Genomic DNA, 6840 nt, shown 5'->3' on the forward strand with positions numbered 1-6840 from the left:
GGCCGGTCTCTTTCAAGAGATGCAAATCCATACCATGTTGGTGGTGGGGTAACACTCAAACTTACTTCTTCTACCCCCTCCTGGCAACCACTGACAACACTGAGGGAATCATTATCCTCTTCATTTCCTAACTGTTTCTCATCCATCATCTCTTCCTTCTTGTCCTTCTCCTTGTCCATCTGCAAATGATCCTTCTATGGCAACCGCCTGTGAGACAACAGATCTGAGCTTAAAGAAATTGTTGACTAGTGTTGAGCATTCCGATACAGCAAGTATCGGGTATCGGACGATACTTGCGGTATCGGAATTCCGATACCGAGTTCCGATACTTTTGTGGTATCGGGAATCGGTATCGGATCCATATTAATGTGTAAAATAAAGAATTAAAATAAAAAATATTGATATGCTCACCTCTCCGGAGGCCCCTGGACATCACCGCTGGTAACCGGCAGCCTTCTTTGTTTAAAATGAGCGCGTTTGGGGACTTCCATGACGTCACGGCTTCTGATTGGTCGCGTGCCGCTCATGTGACCGCCACGCGACCAATCAGAATCCGCGACGTCATTCTCAGGTCCTAAACTCCTCATTCTAGGAATTTAGGACCTGAGAATGATGTCGCGGCTTCTGATTGGTCGCGTGGCGGTCACATGAGCGGCACGCGACCAAACAGAAGCCGCGACGTCATTCTCAGGTCCTAAATGCGCTCATTTTAAGCAAAGAAGGCTGCCGGTTACCAGCGGTGATGTCCAGGGGCCTCCGGAGAGGTAATTATATCAATATTTTTTATTTTAATTCTTTATTTTACACATTAATATGGATCCCAGGGCCTGAAGGAGAGTTTCCTCTCCTTCAGACCCTGGGAACCATCAGGATACCTTCCGATACTTGGTGTCCCATTGACTTGTATTCTTATCGGGTATCGGTATCGACAATATCCGATACTTTTCGGGTATCGGCCAATACTATCTGATACTGATACTTTCAAGTATCGGACGGTATTGCTCAACACTATTGTTGACCCATCCACATCCTCGTCTGTTTTCTCCTGGTCCCACAGAACCACCATCACCTCCTCCTGCAGACTACTCAAAGTGTGTTACAGATTTTTTATGACAGTAATAGTGATGCTGATGAGGGTGTCGTCAGAGTTAGCCAGCTTAGTAGCCATTTTGAAAACTTGCAGAAGGTGCAGAGAGAGGTCCTTCATATGTGTCCACTTCACAAATGTAAATTGCACCATGTCCGTAGTGTGTTGTGTCAGGCTATGCAAAATGTCATTCCGAATTCGGTCTGACTATACAGTATAAACAAAGCGATCCAGAATAGAAAAATTGATTAATTAAAGCTTTATTATAAACAACAATAATCACATGCACAAAGGCCCAAGCACCTTAACAAGATGGGAGACTGAAACATTTATATCAAGCTCGGTGGTCCGTAATACAGAGCAGCCACTGTATATCCCTCAAATCCATCCTGTACATTCCCAGTTGCCGCAGCATACATAAGATACCAAATGTAAACAGTAGATAGAGGCAATAGCTTCCTATGACTCAGCGTCCCACCTCACCCCAATGTGCGTCTCGCAACCAGCTTCTTCCGGGGGCGCCGATTCGGATTTGAAGTGCCAGCTAAGAGTTTGGGACATTTGATGGTTGGATTGTATGTAAAATGTCATACTACACCAGGTCTTGGTTCTGTTGCCACAGTTGCTACAACATGTACAGTGGAATTCCACAGTGTACTCACATCACATATCAATCAGTTAACTGGTAGGCTGAAAGATCTATATACCAACTTAAGTGGAATGGTGGAAGTGAGCACACAATGAAAGTGGTTTCTGCATCAGCACATCTAGGCTGCTACAGTGGTGGAAGAATTGCTGTACCATCAGGTTGAGGATGCGAGCCATGCAAAGCATGTGTGTAAGGTTGCCACGGCATAGGGCCGCTACAAGGTTTGCACCACTATTGCACACATCCTTACCTGGTTCCGAGTTGAGTAGAGACAGCCATTGTTCAAACTCGGCATGCATAGCTGTCCACAACTCTTGATCTGCATAACTGCAATCTCTAAGGCATATTAATTTAAACACTGCCTAATTGCGGTGAGCCTTTGCTGGGCAGTATGGAGGGGGGGATTATGTCTTATAATGATAATAATCTTTTATAACAATCTTTATTTTTATATAGCTCTTACATATTCGGCACTGCTTTACAGTTTGCACACATTATTGTTGCTATCCCCGATGAGGCTCACAGTCTAGATTCCCTATCAGTATGTCTTTGGTATGTGGAAGGAAACTGGAGTACCTGGAGGAAACCCACACAAACATGGGGAGAACATACAAACTCCTTGCAGATGTTGTCTTTGTTGGGATGTCTGCAGTGTTGGAACATATGTCTCATTAAGGCAGAGTTTGAGGGAACAGGTAGAATCCCCAGAGGACTTGGAGGGGGCAGAAGCACTGGTGGAAGTGTTTGATAGAGAGCTTTGTTCCGCAATCCCTGGGGATTCCAAGACTTGGTGTCTAGTGACACTTTGGTGTGTAGTGATTTAGTTCTCCATCCCCTGGTGTGTACTAGTTTATTTCTCCAACCCAAGCTGTTTAGTAGTTTAATTTTCTATCTCCTGTTGTGTATTAGTTTATCTCCCCATGTTCTGTTGTGTATTTGTTTCCTTCTTCAATCCTAGCTATTCAGTAGTTTAGTTCTCCAACCCCTGTTGTCTACTAATTTAGATTGCCTTCTTATGATGTGTATTGATTTAGTTCTCCATGTTCTGGTGTGTATTTGTTTAGTTCTCCAACTCTACCTGTTTAGTAGTTAAGTTCTCCTACCCCTGTTGTCTAGTAGTTTAGTTATCCATCTTATGGTGTGCAGTGGTTTAGTTAGCCAACCTTATGTATGTAATAGATAACTTCAACAAGCCCTGTTGTCTAGTAGTTTAGTTCTCCTTCTTATAATGTGTAATGGTTTAGTTATTCATCCCAAGCACCCTGCAATAGGGTTGAGCGACTTTTACTTTTTTAGGGTCGAGTCAGGTTTCGAGAAACTCAACTATCTCTAAAGTCGAGTCGAGTGAAATCGGACGATTATGGCGAAAAGTCGGGGATCGACCAAAACACGAAACCCAATGCAAAGTCAATGGGATTTTTTTCTCTCTCTCTCTCTCTCTCTCCGTCCCTGAACAGAAAAGCTGGTGTTACACATTTCAAATCGCTACAGCGCACAAGCGACAAGATGACGATAGGCGTCCACGCCCCTAAGACCTATGTCGTCACTCTGCCCACGCTCCTTCATTGGCTGAAAAAATGGCGCCAAGCACGTCATACGAAACGCGACTTTGGCGCGAAAGTCGCGTACCGCATGGCCGACCCCACACAGGGATCGGGTCGGGTTTCATGAAACCCGACTTTGCCAAAAGTCGGCGACTTTTGAAAATGAACGATCCGTTTCACTCAACCCTATCCTGCAAGTCTTGGAGATTCCAAGACATGTGGAGCAGCCTTTTCACTGGCTGCACCTATAGCCACAGGAGTCCCGCAGTGCCCAGTCAGCATGATGTAACTTCCCTGTCCATGCTTGCTCGTCCAGGCATCAGTGTTGAAATACACCCTGACAGACATAGAACTTTTCAGGGAACGGATTATGTTTTATGCAACATGCTGGTTTAGCGCAGGCACATCTTTCTTAGAGAAGTAATGGTGACTTGGCAACCGATACTGGGGAACTGTGACAGCCATCGGCTTTCAGAAACAGTCTGTATCCACAAGGTGGAAAGGCTGCATTTGCATGGACAACAGATTGGATTGGCCATCCTATTATCACAGAGATCACAGGCCATGAGTCACATAACCCCCCCCCCCCCGCTGTGATCTTTGGAGGGAAGAGTTGCCAGCTGGCCCTATCAACCATAAAGCTGTATAATCACTGCACTCGTACTATAGAAGATGTTTATTTCAAGTGAAAAAGTTTATTGGAACAGTGTTGTCGTGGAGCGATAGGCAAAAAACGTTTCGGCCAACCTGTGGCCTTGATCACAATATCGCTGAAACAAACAAAACAAGAAGCAATAAATAACTATATACAGACCAGAATTTACATATATACAGTTTCGAAAGCATGTCAAGACAAATGCCGAAATAAAGTTGTATCAAAAGAAATGCCGGTAAAAATTAGTACATTATACATGATGCAAGGACATAAAATAGAGAAAATGGGTTACAGAGATGCAGGGTACATGGTAAAGAGATGCTTTTCAAGAGACGGTAAAAACAATTTAGCATACCCTTGTTTGAAGTTCCTTCTTTACATTAATCTACAGTGTTGCAGAGGATATCAGCCAGAGTTAGAAACATAAAGTCCTGCAGAGGGCAATAGGGAATAGTGAGCAATAGAAATACAGGTTGAAACAGGCTGAACAAATGGTTTGGTCTCTTGGAGAGAGTATATTTAGGGTAGTCTAACATTTGTATTTATGTGTTAGAGGGCCCAATACCACAAATGGGCTAACATTATATAACATGTAGAAGATCAGATTCTTGTACAATGACCTTTGATCATCCATGTCCCTAATTGTGATCAGAGCAGAGATGTGGTGGTATAGTCAGATTCTATCCACATTAGTTATGTCTAAACAAACAATATACTCCCTGATCCACAGAAATCCAATTAAAACGAGTGTCCCACGACGATCTCCCATGGAGAGCAACCACATCAGCTGATGCGACCGCTCTCCAGGGGCTCCAGGAATACAATGAAGGAAGGTATTCTTCAGCAATGTATTCCTCCACCTCTGTGAGAAATAGTCCCTACTTTCACTTGTGGCACTGCTGTGTGGGAAAATTCCCACTCAGCTTTGCCATAAAGTGAGACCCTGAACTCAGGTAACCTCTTCAGTGATGCACTGCATGAGTCATTGTCTCCTGTCAGTGTGTCACTGGAGGGCCTATAGAGCAGTGACATCACCCGATTTCACTGTTCTATAGGTGAGATCGTCGTGGGACACTCGTTATTAATTGGACTACGGCGGAAAGGTAGTATACTGTTGGTTTATTATTTTTATTTTTTTGCAGGTGATCGAGTATGGTAAGTATGATGAAATTAAGAATATTAAAATACTTTTTTCTGGCTGTGTCTTTTTACTTTTAACCCTTTTACTACTATAGGATTAGTAATGGATAGGCGTCTTATTGATGCCTCTCCATTATTACCGGGCTTAATGTCACCTTACAATAGCAAGGTGACAGTAAACCCTTATTATCCCATATCCCACCGCTACAGGGGAGTGGGAAGAGAGGGGCTAAGTGCCGGAATTGGCGCATCTAACAGATGCGCCATTTCTGGGGCGGCTGCGAGCTGGTATTTGTAGCCGGAGGGGCCAATAGCCTCTCTGGGCTATGAATATCAGCCCGCAGCTGTCTGCGTAGCCTTTCTAGCTATAAAATATAGGGGGACCCCACATCATTTTTTGGGGTCCCCCTAATTTAATAGCCAGTAAAGGCTATGCAGACAGCTATGGGCTGTTATTCATACATAATATCCGGAAAAAGGAGTCGCACAACTGCCACTTCAGGTATATAAAAGTAACAACATTTATTAATAACCATTAAAATGCTCAATAGACATACAAAAACATATCATTAATAGGGTAATATTGTGAATCACGGATGAAGGTAACAGTACCACATACCACACCTAAAATCTATGACTTGAGGTCACAAGTTCACTTAGAACAAGTATATAGTGGATAATTACACATGACTAGTCCAACTGAGGACCCGTAAAAAATGCAAATCTAAATCAACATATAGGACTGGACCTCACCCATGTCAGTCGTGGTGTGTATGTGGCAGCGCCAGCCCCTACGCGCGTTTCGCGTAGGCTTCTTCGGGGGGCTGTACAACGTGTGTCACTAGCTGAGTTTATATAAGGCCACCGCACCTGGTGCTCGTAATGGGACTTAAAGAACGGCGCATGCGCGTATGACGTCGGCGCCGGAACTAGCATCACCGCTCGGCTCTCCGGGTAAAGCGACGAGCCAGGGAGCCATAACCATGGCAACCATGACTCACACGCCGACCCAATGGAAGCCGGCGGCGATGCACCGTCACGTCGACATCACAGTCATGCGCACAAGTCCCCAATGGGAGAATAATGAGAGCGGATGCAGGTATGTAATACGCAGTGTAGAGACATACATAGAGTGACCGTGCTAAAGTGCAGAGTGCTGTGCAAAATTGATTAATACCTCCATGACATATAGTACGAAATATACAATATACAAATATGGGTAAACATCTCTTATTACATATGAAAACAGAAACAAAAATATCATAGTAAAAATGGTGAAATGAGGAAGTCCATAACTTGATATGATTCTCCATAATAGTGTGGTGAATATATAGATATATACAATTCCCGCTTTCAGTATCTCATATCACGGTGCGGTGGACATCAATAGCAATAATATTCCCATCATGAAAAACTAGAAATAAAAAATACAAAAAACAACATATGAATAAAACATAACAAGACACACGAAGACGGTGCATCGCCGCCGGCTTCCATTGAGTCGGCGTGTGAGTCATGGTTGCCATGGTTATGGCTCCCTGGCTCATCGCTTTACCCAGAGAGCCGAGCAGTGATGCTAGTTCCGGTGCCGACGTCATACGCGCATGCGCCGTTGTTTAAGTCCCACCAGGTGCGGTGGCCTTATATAAACTCAGCTAGTGACACACGTTGTACAGCCCCCCGAAGAAGCCTACGTGAAACGCACGTAGGGGCTGGCGCTGCCACATACACACCACGACTGACATGGGTGAGGTCCAGTCCTATT

This window comes from Ranitomeya imitator, chromosome 1 (genome assembly GCF_032444005.1).
Source record: "Ranitomeya imitator isolate aRanImi1 chromosome 1, aRanImi1.pri, whole genome shotgun sequence".
NCBI lineage: Eukaryota > Metazoa > Chordata > Amphibia > Anura > Dendrobatidae > Ranitomeya > Ranitomeya imitator.